The sequence below is a fragment of the Lissotriton helveticus genome, chromosome 8, assembly GCF_964261635.1.
Source record: "Lissotriton helveticus chromosome 8, aLisHel1.1, whole genome shotgun sequence".
In the NCBI taxonomy this organism is placed as follows: Eukaryota; Metazoa; Chordata; class Amphibia; order Caudata; family Salamandridae; genus Lissotriton; species Lissotriton helveticus.
The window spans coordinates 1,007,605,639-1,007,625,564 of record NC_136069.1 but is presented as its reverse complement, the minus strand read 5'-3'; positions in this window follow the sequence as shown (position 1 = coordinate 1,007,625,564).

Genomic DNA, 19,926 nt, shown 5'->3' with positions numbered 1-19,926 from the left:
TTCAAAGTCTCCCACCCATGGGCCACAGGATAGCCAGGATGCTTGGATGTGGTATACATTCACCTAACTTGCACTGTGAAGAGATATATGAGAATTGTATGATTAATATGCCCAAGTTGACAACAGGCCAAAAGGAAAATATGGACCCGCTTACAAACCAAGTAACCCATTGGATCTATTCCAAACATTATTGTCTGGCTATAATTTGAGAGGACATTATCACAGCCTCGCGAGTGGAGGTGACAAACTCAAACTTGGATAATATAAAGTTAACCTTAAGGTACCAGACCATGGTTGAGGGCTTATTAAACGTGGAGGCAAGGATATAATATCTCCAGTCCTGTCTAACAACCAGCTCAAGAATAAGATGCCGGTAAGGGGGAGTCAGAATATGAAGCCAGCATAGTCGCAAATGATCTATCTACACTCCCCAATGTCTGTTTTACTTCATCTAGGGAAGCCTGACTCACCAATGATATGCACCTTGGTAGTAAAAGTAGCTCACTCCCAATAAATATTAGGATCCCTGCCCATACCAACGTTCCAACATCTGAAATGTCCATTCTTTCTTGGAACATTGCAGGACTGAAGTGAAAACTAGATGACCCCGAATGGATCGAGTACATACATTGCTTTAACATGGTTATGTCATGGGAGAACTGGTCCTTTGCCCCAGTGGTATTAAATGGTTACATGAATTACAGATTTGAAGCACTTCCATCGAATGCAGGAAGGCCAAAGGGGGGATACTAATCTTGGTGCAAGTGACCAGGAATTTAATCGTGATTCATGTGGAGTGTTAATTGTTGAAGACCCTAAAGGTTTCTGCATTTAATTGTTTAACGTATATAATAGACTGGGTAACATACATAGGGAATCCCCTATCTTGGCAAGATTAGATGCCATTTTCTCTAGTAGCCCCCACAATCTCCCCTTGGTTTAATGTCACATTTGAACCTATTGCTCATATTGACTCCATTTATTTTTTTAAATATATTTTATTGTTTTCTCTTTATCCATTAGTAACAGCGACAAATAGCACTACATGGTTTGCAATCATTGGCATCATATTTCTTACAACATTTTGACATAATGATGAGAGCATTACAGTTATTTATCCAATAGACACATTGGCATGGCCACTCTAATGAGTTGCATTTAATCAGTCTCATCATTTAGAGTCCAGAATTGCTAGGATGCCAACAGATATGGCCTGTGGTAAGGAACATATGAAGGCGGGAGCTATGCAGTTGACCATGACAAACATTGCATTCAACAACCCAGGGGGTGTGATTTGGATCATGGAGCTGATTTGGAGTGTCCCCAAGTAACTGCGAATGTGTGTGGACATGTCATCCAAAGCCCCTGCGCCTATTACTTAGGCAAAAGACCTCCCGTGAACGCACACATGGAAGCACCACTGTAGTATTGGCAGGTGCAGGTCTGATGTGTTTGGGAGCCTCAGAGGCTCAGTTCACGCGCGCAACGTGACCACACCGCGTCAGGTGTCTGTGGGGAGTGAACTGACACGTCTGTGCGCTGTTGTAATGCATTTAGGATCACTTCCTAAAGTGCAGATATTGGTATTTTCCTAAGGCCTATAGTTTCTTCGCGCCGGATCTCTATGCCTTCTGCTCTGGCCCATGCAAGTGTGGAGTGCCTCCAAGCCTGAAAGTGTGGGGGATTGGAGACCTTCCACCTTTTCGTGATTAGCCGTATGGCCACTAATATGCCCTGATCCAGGAACCTGGAGGTAACCTTAGTGTTCCGTGATCTGCAGAATCCATGCAGCAGGTACACCGGCCAGTCAAAAGGTTTTTCTTTCTCGGTACAATTGTGCAGCGCTTCCGCCACTTCTCTGCAGTATGTACTTAGGCTGGTGCAGCTCCATAGCATGTGCACCAGATCAGCATCCAGAGCAGCACATCTAGGACTGGTAGAGTCGGCACAATAAAAATATCTATTGACTTTGGCTGGGGTAAAGTTCACTCTTTGTATAATGTGATACTGCATTTGTCTGAATCTCATGTTACTAGGGTTGAGAATTGGGCTGGCCAACACTTGTCCCCATTCCTTATCCGAGAATTGTTTACCCAGGTCGCACTCCCACTTTTGTCTGAGGGGGTCTAACTTTATTGTCGTATGTTGGCGCAGCGAGGCTGCAAACTATCGTGCCAGGTGCCTGCCTTGTCCCATTACGTGTAAGTATTGTACTGTGAGGTGTGTGGCTGGCTGTGTGGTTAGGTCCCCCCATTGCACTGAAAGTGTGGCCAACAATGACCGGTGTAGAAGAAGTTGCCCTGCAAGGAGTCCATCTTCTTCTATCACTGTTACATAGGGAAGTAGAGCGCCTTCTCAGTAAAGGTCTCCCATGTTCTGTACCCCCCGCTTGTGCCACTGTTGTAGCTCAACTGCTGTAAGTATTCCTTGGCTTTTAGGAGCACCCTCCAGGGGGAGTGCAGGAACATAAGGGGTTATGTTTTGGGTAATGAAGAGACTCTGCCTGTAGCATCTGTATGCCAAGTTCAACCACTAGGATTCTGGAGGTCGCGTTCGTTTTCTGGGATGGAAGAGCTGGAGGATCTGGGACTGTGTAAGCGGTGAGCCTGTAGTCACGGCATCTGCATGCTGACGGTCTGCCATCCATCTGGCAACCCATTGGAGTTAAGCTGCCAGGAAGTAGTGCTCGAGACAGGGTGCTGCTAGGCCCCCCTGGTCTGTCGGTAAATACAGTTTCTTAATCGCCACTCTATGCTGACTGGGGCCCCATATGAAGTCTCCGACCATCCTTTCCAGTTTAGCGAAAAAGGAGGCCGGTATATAGACAGGCAGGTTGGTAAAAACCTAGGTAGGGCCACCATTTTTACCAATGCAACTCTGCCCGACACTGCGAGGGGGAGTGTGCTCCAGAATTGCATCTGGGATTTGATAGCCGTTAGCGTTCTGCTCAGGCTACCGTCGAAGCGTTCAGGAGCCTGGCGATATATCCGGATTACAAGATAGCGGAAAGTGTCTCTCCGTTGAGGACAAGGCCTGCACCAAAAGCATAGAATTTTGACTTATTTATATTTACTTTTAGCCCGGATATAGCTGCAAATTCCCGTGATATATGGGCTAGACATTCCGGCACATTGTTGATGTCCTGGAGATAAATTAACAGATTGCCCGCATATAGCAATACTTAGTGTGTGCCATCACCTAGTACTATGCCCTCCTGCATTTGCGTCCTTATTGATTCCGCTAGTGGCTCTATTGCAAGAACGAAAAGAAGGGGTACAATGGGCAGCCCTGCCTCATCCCCATCGCACTGGAACCGTATCCAAGATGTATGGACCTGTCTTCACCCTTACCACTGGGTTTTTGTAAAGCAGGCAGGTTAATTTCAGGAAGGCAGGCCTAGCTTATACCTCTCAAGTGTGGTAAACATTGAATTCCATTCAAGGGAATCAAAAGCTTTCTCGCGATCAAGTTTGAGACAGCCTGCCCCGGCCATGTACATGTAGAAAAAGTTGCTATTTGTAAGAAACGGCACATGTTGAGTGAGGTGCTCCGGGCCGGCACAAAGCCCCATGTCCGCTGGGTCCCTGTCTGGTTTGGCAGGGATGTGGAATTCCTATGCCCAGGACATATTGTTTAGGGTCAAGGGCTACAAGTTTTAATGTGCATTTTGTTCTTGGGACAAGTAGGCCCAACCCCCTGCAGCACAAACCCTTTGGCTGCCGGTTTACAGTACCACATTGTGGCTCAGGGAAGGGCATTCTCTACAATTAAGGTAAACTGTGTGTTATATGTAATATGTGTGTTAATGCTGTTCAAACTTGTATATATGGTTCATTACCGCAAAGCCTTTATTATTAGGGTGAGCACTAAAAGTAAATCTTTTAAGCTCAGCCTGCACTACTGACGGTGGTTCCAGTATAAAAGTGTACACACATTTTCAAAGTTTAATAATATGAGGATCTATATAATGCACCCAGAATACTCTCCGATTATATGCAAATATTTGCAGAAGCTGGAAAGCAAGGTGATGATTCTTTGCTTTCAAAATAAAATATTCACAAAAAAATGCATGTAAGAAAAGAAAACATTTTGCTAAAGTACTGTAAGATTTTAGGTACCATATCTTTGCAGCATCATTTAGTAACATGTTCATGTATGTTAGTATTTCCCAAAAATATTCAGAATGGAATATCAGTGTAACCAGAGTAAATATGAATATGGAAAACAAGAACAAACAAGCATTGACAAAGCTAGTGGGTCTGAAATTGGTGTTCAGCCTTTTGGTTTTGTCAAGGCGTGACTTGTTTAGGCATGGTTTTGTAAAACCTTAACAGTGTGGGAGCTGCTTGGTCCTCACCATACTAACAAGCATTGGCAAAAGCAAACAAAAAAAAATGTTGGTCTCAGCACACATTGCCACAGCGGTTCTGGGCACTGAACAAAATTACTTTGTGTTTCCAATATGCTTCTTCTAAAAGAGCAAAATACTGTCACTTACAGGGACGCCAGCTGATAGATAGACGGAGAGAAACAGAATAAAAAACAAAACAAAAGGTCATGGTTAACGCCAGGCCTAATTAGAGGCCAAATTATTAAAGAAAGTCTCAAAAGTGCATCCACGGTATATATCCTTGCATTAAGTGCATATGTACAGTTTCCATGAATTCACAAGAATTTACAGAAGTAGGCCAAAAAATAGTACTTCCAGAAAATATTTGTGAACTGCATTTTAGCATGTGCAAATATGCAGGTGTAGATTTGCTTATGTGAAAATCTGAATGTTTTCAAGTTCACGTTTTTCCCAACCCTGGAAGAAGTTTTAAGTCTGCCACTGTCAGTAGTAAATTTTCAACCGTTCTCAGTATGGGAAATGATTAGAGAAGAATTGGTGAAAACCCTTAAAACATGCACGTTAGTAGGTTTGCACAGACTAAAAAGGGCATTCCAACCTGGAGCTATTGCTTACCATTACCTTCAGCCCCAGTATGTAGACCTGCAGAAATATAGCAGCATAAGGGAATTGCTAGTATTCAAACACTACTATGGTATGAACCCTGGCATAATCAGAGGCTTTATCAGAACTCTTATATAATGACATTGCTGCGTAATTTGTTGCTGCATTACATGGCACAAAGGGGACTAGTGGTTTTTGTTACAGGACAAGTAGATTTACTAAGTAGCCTGCCCCATGGACAAGTAGATATTTTATTAAATTCCACACCCCTGGGTTTGGGCAGTGAAATCAGGTACGCCTCTAACAATGAGAGGGGAAGTCATCCCTTTTCAACGGCGGCTGCATAAACGGCATGTAGCTTCGGGCCTAACGTAAACCGATACGCCTTGTAATACTCTGCCGGGAGCCCATCAGGTCTTCCCCGAGGCCAGAGAAGAAATTGCCTCTCCAAACTAGTCAAGCGTAATCATTTCATTTATCATTTCGCTGTGAGTTGACGTTTCTCAGGTAATTGTATTCAATCTAGGAAATCTACTTGGGTGTGTGGTTCACAACGGCTTTGGGATTTATACAAATGGTTGTAATGTTGAGTCAGAGCTGCGTGAATGTTTTGCTGCATGTGTATTAGAGTACCTGCACTAGTACGTAGCGCGTCTATTGGTATGTGGGCGTGCTCTTAGCGAATTAGCCAGGCTAGAAGTCGGCCTGCCCTATCAACAGTGGCGTGGGTGCGGGCTGTGTGTGCTGGGTAGTTGTGACTCTACGCTGGACTTAGAATGTTTATGGGTGTTGCAGAAATATAGTTTAAATCATTTATTTTTGCAATTCCAACCCTGAAAAAAAGAACTGTGCTCCGGTGTAGTTGACAGGCAGGCCTAAGTAAATTTTCAGTTGTCCAGCTTGTTTGTACATATTAAATTAGGACTGGTGCCCCATAAATGCAGTATTTGGTGGCATTTATCCTTTTGTGTATATATATGGTGTCTTTGTGAATGTTTTTTCATTATGTTTTCATCAGTTGTTATATGATCATTGTACGTAATATGTGTTGATGGTGTTTTTTGATAATGATGTCTCTTTTTTCTCACATTGTCTGAATTGAAAAATATGCAAAACAAAGTAAAAAACAATCAGAATGAAAATGTTCCTCGCTTAGGATTATTGGCTAGGTGTGGTGCTAATGTTAATAATTTAATGTACGTTCCTGGCCATCTTTGTTGTTTATTTAGTTAGAGTGGTCTAGGCCAGGTAGGAATCAGACCCAAGCCTTCATCGATTCCACGGGTAGTTGTGACAGCAGAGGCGCTCTAGCAGTTCAGCATGTTCTGGGCGCAGCATCTCCAGGTGTTGCTTGTCCCTGTCCTCACCCTCCCCTTCCGTCTCATAGTGCAGCAGCTGCATTTCTGTTTTGCTTTGGCCAGAGGTTAATTGCTTGCATATTTTCCAAAACACACAAGATGATAGATGGAATGTTGCACAATGGCAAAACATTCACCCCCAGTCACAGATCTGGGTTTAATCCATTGTTATTTTGCTCACCAAGCCACCCCAGTTCGACATGGCCATATGACATCAGTCTTGATCCTGTGCCTCATGGGAACAGTCCAGCCTGAACTGCCAAGCCATGTCTTCCCTGGACCTGAATCAAGCATCTTAGGACCGGTTTCTGGCTATCAGCCTTCATCAGCCAGGATATCTTGACTCCAGTGGCGTAGTGAGCACGGGACCCACGTCTCGGCATACCCTTCCCACATAGGATGAACAGCAAAACACACAAGATGATGGACGGAATGTTGCACAATGGCAAAACATTCACTCCCAGTCACAGATCTGTGTTTAATCCATCTTTATTTTGCATATTTTCCAAGTCATACCCATGCAGTGCCCCCTAATTGTGGGTTTTAAAGCCTCTCATTCCATTAACGCATCCTCCGCAGTGTTTTCATTGATCTCATTGATCTCAAAAAGTGCAAGGTGCGCTGTTCCTAGCGACGATTGGAATGCCGGGTCTTCTAGCGCTGTGGTTTGGAGTCTCCACATAGGGGCAGGGGGGTGCTTGCCATCCCAGGTAAATTGCAATATTTGTGGTTTGTGGTCATAGTGCGTCCTGCCTAAGTATTCTATCCAGTGGACTAGGGGGAGGAGCACTGGTGATCCCACTATTCTGTCCAGTCGCACATGTAATCTATGTACCGCTGAGTGGTATGAGTAGACCCGTGTGTTAGGGTTAATATTGCGCCAAATATCTATTAGTGCCCAATGTGGCAACCAGCCCATGAGGGCTTGCACATTAGATGCAGCTGTGGTCTTGGATAGGGGCGGGAATGATCTGTCCATGTCTACTAAGGATGCAAATGAAGTCCCCTCCAAGGAGCCAGGGGATTCCACTCCATCCTGCTAATACTTTTGTGAGGCTTTTAAGGAAGGCTGGTTGGCCTAAGTTCGAGGCATCGATGGACCAAAGAAGTATCGGTTGGCCTTTAAGTCTCCAACTGACCAACATATATCTCCCTTCAGGGTCGATTAACACCTTCTTGCTTGTGAAGGGAATCCCACCCCTCATCCAAATGAGACGACTTGTGCATGGGCCTGAGTAGTTCAAGCTGTGCACCTGTCCTCTCCATCTGCTACACAGCTGCCCCAATTCCACATGGGACACGTGTTTCTTGAAGCAGCATGACCCCTGCAGATTTCTGCTGCAGATAGGAATAGATCGAGTATCTACGTGCAGGCGAGTGTATGCCATGCACGTTCCATGTGACTACGTTGACTTGCATCATGTTTCGTTTTTGGGTTGGCCAAATTGGCAATGGGAGGGCAGGGTGCTACAGCTTCTGACTTGCACGAGTGTGATTCAACTCAGTAACACTGACAACAATGTATGGGTATGAATTAAACTGTGCATAACAATCTAGGGCGAATTCCAATTGGATGTTTGTCCAAACTCAATTGCCCAACTCTAGGTTATAACTACATCACTTTGACTTGCAGTGCGGGTGTGTATGGTGTGCGACTAGTTAGTTTTGTGCTATCCCTCAATATCATTTATTGTCTGAGTACCCTAACAGCTAATCCGACATGCAGGGGAAGCATGCGCACTGCCCGTGCCTTGTGCCATATTGCTGGACGGGTGTTGTCCGCGGGTTGTGTGAGGCGGTGTCAACATTCGCTATAGGCAGGAAGTTAAGTAACATGTTATTGTACACAACATCTTTGCTAGAAAGGCTGGTACTTGTGTGCCCCTTTTCCTGCTGGGTGTAATAGTCTGTTCAAAGTCATATGATTTCGTCCTCCATCTGCGGTGTGACATCTGGTAGTTGATATTCTTCTGGGTGACCTATTCTGGAGGGTGTGGAGGAGCCAGTATCAGAGGATCTGGATGGACTCTGCTGACTTTTGGTGCTTTGCGCCGTAGTCCTCAGGGCTGCGGCAATGTGGATCATACCCTGCCCTTCCATTCTTCTCTGTTCCAGGTTGGGGATGGGTGTGGCCACTATGTTGCTTGAACGGGGTCTGCCGTGCCTACCACAAATGCGCTTTGTTCTTCCTTGGCGTTGTCCCCATGGAAGGCCTGGGCCCTGACCATGTTCCTGACTCCTCCAACCAGTCCCAGACTTCAGCAGGCGAGTCGAAAAAACGTGTTGTTCCTTTTGCCACCACCCATAGTCTTGCAGGGAATATTAGAGAGTAGTTTAGGTCGATCTCTCGCAGCTGTTGTTTAATCGCTATGTATGCACTCCAGCAGCATTGAACTTGCACAGTATAATCTGGAAAGATCATGATCTGACTGTTTCCTATTTTTACGTTTGCCAGCTTGCGGGTTTCACCCAATACCAAGTCTCTGCCCCTGTAGTTGAGGACTTTGAACAGGAATGGGAGCGGGCGGGCTCCTGGTGGGGGCTTGTGTGCAGGAACTCGGTGCGCTGTCTCAATTACAAATTGGGGGGTCAGGGTGGCAGGAGGCAGCAGGTCCCTGATCCAGTGCTCTGTGAATTCTTCCGGCTTCCGTCCCTCTTCACACTCTGGCAATCTCACAACACGAATGATGTTCCGGCATGAGCGCCCTTCTGCGTCTTCCACCCTGTCCTCCAATTCACGTACATGATCTATTAGATCCTGTAGTGCTGCAGTGTGGCTTTGCGTAATGGGTTTTAGCTCTGTGAGCATTTGTTCCTGATGACGTACTTTGTCCCCTAGCATGTGGTGGTCTGCCCGTAGTAGGGTGAAATCTGAGGTTACCTTATCGATGTTTTACTCCAATGAGCAGCCAGACTGGTCCAGTATGGACCTGATTTTCTCTCTCTACCGCTGCTAGTACTGAATCGAGTTTGGCAGCAAGTGCTGTGTGTGGAACTTCTGAGGTCTCACCTCCTTCCACAGTAATCGTTTCTAGGTTGTAATTTTGCATGCTGTTGGGTGTTGGCGTGTAGACGGCCCATTACTAGCTGTTGTGCTGTCGGCATTCGGTTTGTTTCCATTTGAATGGCACCGGTCACATGGACAGTGGCTGCTCCAGTGTAGTAGATCCTCACAGTGGGTTGACAGCTGCCTGGGTGGGCGTATCTATTCTCCATGCTCGCCTTCTCTTCCTTAGTTGTTGTGTCCATGTGCGGGTGGGTGTCGCTGGGTTGTGTTAGATACTCCCGCCTGTGTACACGTTATAGTGCCTATGAGGGTCTATATTGTTACTTTGTATGCCCTCCACTTTGTGGCTGTATCCACTATCTGTTCCGTTGCTGTGGCCCGGGTCCAGTCTGTTAAACACGTCTGGGAAGGGTGGATTTACACTGCCTCACCCCTCTTCATAGCAGCTACCCTTGTTCCAAGACCCATGGGGGGGGTATTCCTTCTGCTCTCACTCAGGCTCGGTCCAGCCTTCACGCATGATGCGGGTGGTTCTACACTGTTCCAGTGCTTCTTAGTCACCTTTCGACTCTGTCTTTTTGCTTCTCATTTCCTCCAGGTCGGTCAGCTCTATGCTAGTGCAAGTGGGGTACCTTCTTTTTATGCGTGGAAGGCGTTGCTACACTCATGTGTCATAAAGTGTCTTCAGGCTCTGTAGGGGCAGTGTTGCACTGTTTGGTGCCTTTACTGTATATTCACCCCGCTAGGCCGCATGTACTCTGAGTGGGACCGGGGGAGCCACACATCTCTCCCACACAAGGCCGTAAACGAGGCCTGATCCAACTCTCGTTTCACGTAGGACCAGCGTTGCTTCCCTTAACAGCATCTCGGCCCGGCCACATCTGGATTAAATCAGGGGTTAAAGGCTGTGCACTGTACCACTGTATAATGTCTCTGGCTGTGACACCCTTACGTTGCCGAGTTGCATAATCAGCAGCAAGGGGGAGGCACACCTCTGATCAGCTCTGTCCTTGCTCGCCTTTGATCTTGAGAGTACACTGCCAGGGCCTGATCTGACCCCGGGCCCAGTGTAGGGTAAACGTCTGCCTCCCCGGTTCCTCACAAGGCCCTGCGCAAGTGCTGCTGCTGCCTGGACCAGCCTCAGCAAAGGAGTAGGAGAAAGTCAGTGGATGAAGAAGACTTCCCGACTCCCCCACCCTGCCCGCCTCACCTGATTCAGTGGGCCCGTCGGTGACCGGGTGCCACTGCACCCTGTGTGGGACTCCAATAGCGCCGGGCGTGAGAGGCAGGCACCGCCAGTTACGGGTTCTTGCAACATTTTCTAGGCCCTCTTGGTGGTTTAATTTCTCTGGGTGCACACTGACAACAGGTAACCGCCACCTCCTTCAATGGCATCACAGCTGCTCCAGAGGGGGCATAATGGAGACCCCCGTGGCCCCCAAGACAGTTGACTCAGTGCATGGGGGCGGTGCCGTACCTCTACACAGTTGTTGGCACGAATGAGCACTTGCAGGATTAACTCACGGCCGATGGCGTCTCGCCGCTCATGAAGCTTTTCGTTGTCGGGCCCCGAAGGGTCTGTTTAATAGGCTCCTTCTGCTTTCTCCGCTTTCCTCCGGGCTCGACCATGAGCCACCGCGATGCAGGCATTCACTCGCTTCCTCACCACACCCGGATGGCTGGAGATATCGTTTCTTGGTAGGATAAACAAGGGTTTATGAACAGAGCTCTAAAGGCTAGCGTCCACCATGTTTGGCTGGTTGGCCACACACCCCTTGATCATATTGACTACATAATGGAATTGAAGGATAATGCTAGAAATGTTCAGAGATTAGTAGTTCAGCTGTTGCAGGTATTCTGCCCAGAAATGGAACTATGCTTGGGACCACAGGCTTGCTTGAATCCATTGGCAAAGTGAGCAAGGGATTCACGTCTGAGCATACCCTGACAACTTATGGTGAACAAAGCGGTACAAAGGGGGTGGTGATGGACAAGGCATCTGAACCAATCAAACACTCACACCCAGTCAACAGATCTGGGTTTAATCCATCACCGTTCTTTAGCCCACTTTGCCACCCCAGTTAAGACATGGCTATATGCAAATCAGTCTGACCCTGTGCCTCATGGGAACAGTCCAGCCCGAACTGCCAAGCCATGCCTTCCCTGGACCGGAAACAAGCTTCCTAGGATCGGTTTCTGGCATTTCAGCCATCATCAGCCAGGCTTGCTTGAATCCAGTGGCACAGTGAGCAAGGGACTCACGTCTGAGCATACCCTGCCAACTTATGGTGAACAAAGCGGTACAAAAGGGGGTGGTGAAGGACAGAGCATCTGAACCAATCAAACACTCACACCCAGTCAACAGATCAGGGTTTAATCCATCACCATTATTTAGCCCACTCTGCCACCCCAGTTCAGACATGGCTATATGCAAATCAGTCTGACCCTGTGCCTCATGGGAACAGTCCAGCCCGAACTGCCAAGCCATGCCTTCCCTGGACCGGAAACAAGCTTCCTAGGAACGGTTTCTGGCATTTCAGCCGTCATCAGCCAGGCTTGCTGGAATCCAGTGGCAAAGTGAGCAATGGACTCACGTCTGAGCATACCCTGCCAACTTATGGCGAACAAAGCGGTACAAAAGGGGGTGGTGATGGACAGAGCATCTGAACCAATCAAACACTCACACCCAGTCAACAGATCTGGGTTTAATTCATCACCGTTCTTTAGCCCACTGTGCCACCCCAGTTCAGACATGGCTATATGCAAATCAGTCTGACCCTGTGCCTCATGGGAACAGTCCAGCCCGAACTGCCAGGCCATGCCTTCCCTGGACCGGAAACAAGCTTCCTAGGACCAGTTTCTGGCATTTCAGCCGTCATCAGCCAGGATTGCTTGAATCCAGTGGCAAAGTGAGCAAGGGACTCATGTCTGAGCATACCCTGCCAACTTATGGCAAACAAAGCGGTACAAAAGGGGGTGGTGATGGACAGAGAATCTGAACCAATCAAACACTCACACACAGTCAACAGATCTGGGTTTAATCCATCACCGTTCTTTAGCCCACTCCGCCACCCCAGTTAAGACATGGCTATATGCAAATCAGTCTGACCCTGTGCCTCATGGGAACAGTCCAGCCCGAACTGCCAAGCCATGCCTTCCCTGGACCGGAAACAAGCTTCCTAGGACCGGTTTCTGGCATTTCAGCCATCATCAGCCAGGCTTGCTTGAATCCAGTGGCACAGTGAGCAAGGGACTCACGTCTGAGCATACCCTGCCAACTTATGGTGAACAAAGCGGTACAAAAGTGGGTGGTGAAGGACAGAGCATCTGAACCAATCAAACACTCACACCCAGTCAACATATCAGGGTTTAATCCATCACCATTATTTAGCCCACTCTGCCACCCCAGTTCAGACATGGCTATATGCAAATCAGTCTGACCCTGTGCCTCATGGGAACAGTCCAGCCCGAACTGCCAAGCCATGCCTTCCCTGGACCGGAAACAAGCTTCCTAGGAACGGTTTCTGGCATTTCAGCCGTCATCAGCCAGGCTTGCTGGAATCCAGTGGCAAAGTGAGCAATGGACTCACGTCTGAGCATACCCTGCCAACTTATGGCGAACAAAGCGGTACAAAAGGGGGTGGTGATGGACAGAGCATCTGAACCAATCAAACACTCACACCCAGTCAACAGATCTGGGTTTAATTCATCACCGTTCTTTAGCCCACTGTGCCACCCCAGTTCAGACATGGCTATATGCAAATCAGTCTGACCCTGTGCCTCATGGGAACAGTCCAGCCCGAACTGCCAGGCCATGCCTTCCCTGGACCGGAAACAAGCTTCCTAGGACCGGTTTCTGGCATTTCAGCCGTCATCAGCCAGGATTGCTTGAATCCAGTGGCAAAGTGAGCAAGGGACTCATGTCTGAGCATACCCTGCCAACTTATGGCAAACAAAGCGGTACAAAAGGGGGTGGTGATGGACAGAGAATCTGAACCAATCAAACACTCACACACAGTCAACAGATCTGGGTTTAATCCATCACCGTTCTTTAGCCCACTCTGCCACCCCAGTTCAGACATGGCTATATGCAAATCAGTCTGACCCTGTGTCTCATGGGAACAGTCCAGCCCAAACTGCCAAGCCATGCCTTCCCTGAACCGGAAACAAGCTTCCTAGGACCGGTTTCTGGCATTTCAGCCGTCATCAGCAAGGCTTGCTTGAATCCAGTGGCAAAGTGAGCAAGGGACTCACGTCTGAGCATACCCTGCCAACTTATGGCGAACAAAGCGGTACAAAAGGGAGTGGTGATGGACAGAGCATCTGAACCAATCAAACACTCACACCCAGTCAACAGATCTGGGTTTAATCCATCACCGTTCTTTAGCCCACTCTGCCACCCCAGTTCAGAGATGGCTATATGCAAATCAGTCTGACCCTGTGCCTCATGGGAACAGTCCAGCCCGAACTGCCAAGCCATGCCTTCCCTGGACCGGAAACAAGCTTCCTAGGACCGGTTTCTGGAATTTCAGCCGTCATGAGCCAGGCTTGCTTGAATCCAGTGGCAAAGTGAGCAAGGGACTCACGTCTGAGCATACCCTGCCAATTTATGGCAAACAAAGCCGTACAAAAGGGGGTGGTGATGGACAGAGCATCTGAACCAATCAAACACTCACACCCAGTCAACAGATTTGGGTTTAATCCATCACCGTTCTTTAGCCCACTCTGCTACCCCAGTTCAGACATGGCTATATGCAAATCAGTCTGACCCTGTGCCTCATGGGAACAGTCCAGCCCGAGCTGCCAAGCCATGCCTTCCCTGGACCGGAAACAAGCTTCCTAGGACCGGTTTCTGGCATTTCAGCTGTCATCAGCCAGGCCTGCTTGAATCCAGTGGCAAAGTGGAGGCGACGCGGCCTCCCCTTGGGTCTAATCCGCTAGTCGCAGATGCGAATTTACACACCTGGCTTACTGACTCTCTGGATGCCCTCCTCCCGAAAAAAAAACAACTAACGAGGGGGAAGAGAGTGGGATCGGCGCCTTGGTACACATCTGAGCTGAGAACACTGAGGAAGGGCTGCAAGAGGCTAGAGCGGACCTGGAGGAAAGATTGGAGTGAAACGAGCCAGAAAGAATACCGGGTGGCTCTGAGTACCTACAAATCTGCTATTCGGGTAGCAAAATCTGGTTTCTTTGAAGAGAGAATAGGCTCTGCGGCCAACTCTTCGAAAGAGTCGTTTAGGGTCATCAAAGAACTCCTGAAGCCCCCCGAACCTCAGGTCATTCACGAGGACCCACGGGAGAAATGCTCAGAAGTGGCCTCTTTCTTTAAAACGAAAATTGATAATATTCTTGCATCCCTTCCGCGGCAATCTGAGGAAATCTCCTCTGGTTGTAACTCATGCTCTCAGCCAAGGACACGAGCAGTAGAGTTGGTTTCCCTTGGTCCTGTCACTGTGGAGGAAGTTCTCTCAGTCTTGATGACTATGAAGAGTGGCTCCCCGAAAGACCCGGCACCTATGAAATATCTAAAGCAGGTAGCCCCCACCATTGGTGGCCCAGTGACGGACCTTATAAACCTGTGTCTTACCCAAGGCGTAGTACCCCCCAGTTGGAAAGGTGCGGTAGTTAAGGCTCTCTTGAAGAAGCCCAATTTGGATCCTGCCGACCTTGCCAACTTCAGGCCTATCTCCCTACTTCCCGGCCTCAGTAAGGTGGCGGAGAAGCTGGTGAACAGTCGTCTCTCGGGCTTTTTGGAGGCCAACTCCCTCCTGGGCGACTCCCAAACGGGTTTTCGCCCCGGCCAGGGGACTGACACTGCCCTGCTGGCAGTCGTGGAGAATGCTAGGAGCATTTTGGATTCAGGGGGATCGGTGGCAGTGATCCTCCTGGACCTTAGTGCTGCCTTCGACACCGTAGACCATCAGGTGCTTCTCCAACGGCTGTCGGGGGTGGGGGTTTCCGGTTTGGCCCTCAAGTGGTTTGCTTCCTTTTTGGAAGGCCGTACATTTGAGGTGTGGGAAGGCCATGAGAAATCACCTTTAGTCCCTCTCCAGTGTGGTGTGCCACAGTGCTCTTCGTTGAGCCCTACTTTATTTAACGTTTATATGGCCCCTCTGGAGAGTGTGGTACTGCCGCTGGGTATCAAGATCATCAGCTATGCTGATGATACTCAGCTGGTGGTAGGCCTTTCCCGGTCTGCTCACCAACCCGACCGGCTGCACGCGTGTCTGGATAAGATCTACACGTGGATGTGCAGCTCAGCCCTCAAGCTTAACGGCTCCAAAACGGAACTGATGCTGTTGGGGAATTCCCCGCCATCTTTATCTCCCAGCAGCTGGCCCGATTGCCTTGGACCGGTACCTACTCCCAAGCAGGAGATCAAGAGCCTGGGGGTGTGGCTTGAGCAGGACCTTTCTTTTAAAACTCACGCAAAAAAGACAGCAGGCGTGTGTTTTGGCCTGCTCCGATCAGCCCGGAAGATTCTACCTCTCCTCCCAGTGACCTCTAGAAGGTTACTCGTACAGGGGCTTATCATCTCGCGGTTGGATTTCAGCAACGCGTTGTTTCTAGGCGCCCCAGAATCTACCCTGAATAAATTGCAGCAAGTGCAGAACGCGGCCGCAAGGCTCTTGACGGGTCTCTCCAGGCGTCAGTCTGCTCGCCCTGCTCTGAGGGCGCTGCATTGGCTCCCTGTTAGGGATAGGGTGAAATTTAAGTCGCTTTGTATCGCCCACAAAGTTCTGCAGGGGGTAGGCCCACCCATCCTTGGGGATATGGTTCAGCCTTACAAGGCCTCCCGCTCTCTCCGTTCTGATCATCAACATCTGTTGCAGGTTGAGAGGGTGAGGAAGGCAAGAACCGGTGGCAGAAGGTTCTCCATAAATGTGGCCACCTTGTGGAATTCTCTCCCTCTGCACTTACGCTCGGAAGCGAGCACTCTTCGGTTCCGTAAACTTTTAAAAACTATCCTATTTTCTGTTTAGTTCCTGCACTATGGTGGTAGCGTATCTCTCTGGTTGAGCGCGGGGATGCCCAAGGGTAACCAGGCGCTATATAAGATTCAGTAATAATAATAATAATAATAAAGTAAGCAAGGGACTCACGTCTGAGTATTTATTTATTTATTTTTTATTTTAGCGATTTGTACAGCGCATGGTGACCCGAGGGCATCCCCGCGCTAAAATCTTGAAGGCGAACCTGAGGGCAGACAGGGGGGAAATTTTTTATTTAGGGAACAGTATCGTTTTCAATTTCTTCCTGAACCGCAGGTGATTGGATTCCAGTCGGAGGGTACGGGGGAGGGCGTTCCATCTCGTGGAGGCATTGATCGAGAAGCGGCGGCCACCTGAGCGTGTCTTCCTATGCCTGGGGACGTTGGCCAGATTCTCATTTTCCGAGCGGAGGGACCTGGAGACTTTGTAAGGGGTAACCAGGTTTCTTAAGATGTTTGGGCCGGAACCGTTAAGCAGCTTATGTGCAGTGCAGAGGGTCTTGAAATCGACCCTTTGGCGGATAGGAAGCCAGTGGAGGTCCTGGATTGCATGCCTGGCTGATGCTCTGGAGGGGAGATTCCAGAGTAGCCGGGCGGCTGCGTTCTGCGTTCGCTGGAGTTTGGTGAGGGTAGATTCTGGTGCTCCGAGGTATATCATGTTACAGTAGTCCAGCCTTGCGAGTACCAGGCCCTGTACTAGGAGTTTCCTGGATAGTGGCGGGAGAAGTGGAAGGATCTTCCTGATGGAGCGCATTAGGCCAAAGCAGGTCCCTGCTGTCTTGGTGGCTTGAGTCTTCAGTGACAGCTCGGGCTCTAGCCAGACTCCTAGGGTTTTGATTTCCTGTTTCGGGGTGGGGATTTCTCCGAAAACGTCTGGCCAGACCGAGGGAGGGATGGTGGACCACTGCTTGCCCAGAAGCATGACCTCAGTCTTGGACCCATTTAATTTGAGTGCTGACTCGCACATCCAGGTGTGTATGTTTTTAAGGCAGTTTTGGAGATTGTCCGGGTGTTTGTCCAATTGGGAAAGTGAGACGACTAGTTGGGTGTCGTCGGCGTAGCTTACTATTCTAATCCCAAAGGGGGTGACAACGTCTTCAAGGGGGGCCATGTAGACATTAAATAAGGTTGGACTTAATGAGGACCCCTGGGGGACTCCGCTCGTGAGGGGGAGGGTGGCAGAGTGGAATTCGCCATCCCACACCTGGTACGATCGCCCTGAGAGGAAGGACTCTATCCACTTGAGCGCTGAGTTTGCAATCCCTGCAGCAGCTAGCCGATGGAGAAGGACACGATGGTTGACTGTGTCGAAGGCTGCGCTTAGGTCCAGGAGGATCACTGCCACTGATCCTCCTGAATCCAGGATGCATCTCGCCTCCTCGATGACAGCGAGGAGGGCGGAGTCCGTGCCATGACCTGGACGGAAACCCGTCTGGGACTGCCGTAAGATGTTATTGGCTTCCAGGTAACATGACAATTGGCCATTGACCAGTTTCTCAGCCATCTTACTGGTGCCAGGGAGGAGAGAAATAGGTCTGTAGTTCGCCATGTCGGCTGGGTCAAGCTGGGGTTTTTTAAGGAGTGCCTTAACAATTGCACATTTCCAGCTGGGGGGGACCGAGCCTTGGGAGAGTGATGTATTTATGAGCTCCGTAATTGTGGGTACTACGACTGGGGCAATAGTTTTGAGGAATCTGATCGGGACGGGGTCTAACGGGGATCCACTTTTCATTTTGGTTAAGGTGGATTCTACCTCGTCTCTAGTTACTGCTTTGAAGGAGGTGAGCTGAGGAAGCGTGCTATTTACTGCGTAGTTAGCGAAACCCTCGTCATTCGAGTTGTTGGGTAGGCTGGGAGGGGGCAGAGATGTTAAGATGCGGTCGATTTTGGCGTTGAAGTAGTTGGCCAGCTCATTACTTCTGTCCACAGGCGTAGTGTTAGATGAGAGTGGGACAGATTTTTTCAGTAGCTCTTTAACGATGAGATATGATTCCCTTGCCGAATTAGTAGCGTTTTTAATCCTAGTATCATAATGAGAGGCTTTGGCGATTTTTAGGGAACCTTTGTATAGTCTCACCGTTTGTTGATGTTGAGTATACGCTGCCAACTTATGGTGAACAAAGCAGTACAAAAGGGGGTGGTGATGGACAGAGCATCTGAACCAATCAAACACTCACAACCAGTCAGCAGATCTGGGTTTAATCCATCACCGTTCTTTAGCCCACTCTGCCTCCCCAGTTCAGACATGGCTATATGCCAATCAGTCTGACCCTGTGCCTCATGGGAACAGTCCAGCCGAACTGCCAAGCCATGCCTTCCCTGGACCGGAAACAAGCTTCCTAGGACCGGTTTCTGGCATTTCAGCTGTCATCAGCCAGGCCTGCTTGAATCCAGTGGCAAAGTGAGCAAGGGACTCACGTCTGAGTATACGCTGCCAACTTATGGCGAACAAAGCGGTACAAAAGGGGGTGGTGATGGACAGAGCATCTGAACCAATCAAACACTCACAACCAGTCAACAGATCTGGGTTTAATCCATCACCGTTCTTTAGCCCACTCTGCCACCCCAGTTCAGACATGGCTATATGCAAATCAGTCTGACCCTGTGCCTCATGGGAACAGTCCAGCCCAAACTGCCAAGCCATGCCTTCCCTGGACCGGAAACAAGCTTCCTAGGACCGGTGAGTCCCTTGCTCACTTTGCCACTGGATTCAAGCAAGCCGGGCTTAGGACGACTGTAATACCAGAGGCCGGTCCTCGGAGGCTTGTTTCCGGTCCAGGGAAGGCATGGCTTGGCAATTCAGGCTGGACTGTTCCCATGAGGCACAGGTTCAGACTGATTTGCATATGGCCATGTCTGAACTGGGGTGGCAGAGTGGGCTAAAGAACGGTGATGGATTAAACCCAGATCTTTTGACTGGGTGTGAGTATTTGATTGGTTCAGATGCTCCGTCCATCACCACCCCCTTTTGTACCGCATCCACTTCTACCACAAAGATAATATGACCACCTGCATTAGGAAGTCCATGTTGAGCTAAATGTGTTTTTACACTGCAGGTCTGCAGTAAACTGGAATGGCTGCAGGCTGCGCAGCAATCAGAAAAATAGAAATGGATTCAAAGTGAAACACAAAACGGGTTCTAACCTTTTTAACCCCTTCGCTGCTAGGCCTTTTCCCCTCCTATGCTAAGGCTTTTTTTGGCGTTTTGGAGTAGTGCGCGCTTAGGGCACTTGTAACTTTTTGACCACATAAGTTATCCACGCCAAATTTGCGTCCTTTTCTTCCAACATCATGTGGATTCTAAAGGCACCCAGGGTTTGTGGATTCCCTTGGAGGGGTCCCAGAAATTAACCAAAATATAGTGATTTTTTTGTTTTTTTCAGAAAAATGGGAAAAACGGGCTGCAAATGAAGGCCTCTGGGTTTTTCCCTGAAAATGGTATCAAAAGAGAGTTTGTGGGGCTGAAATCTCCATTTTCTCAGCTTTTAGGGAATGACAGTCTTTTGTCAGAGAACCGACATTTTTCACTCAGTTTTGGCATTTTTCTGGGACATAGCCTATTTTTGCTATTTTTAGAGCTTTCCACCTCCTTCCAGTTAATGGTAGAAATGAG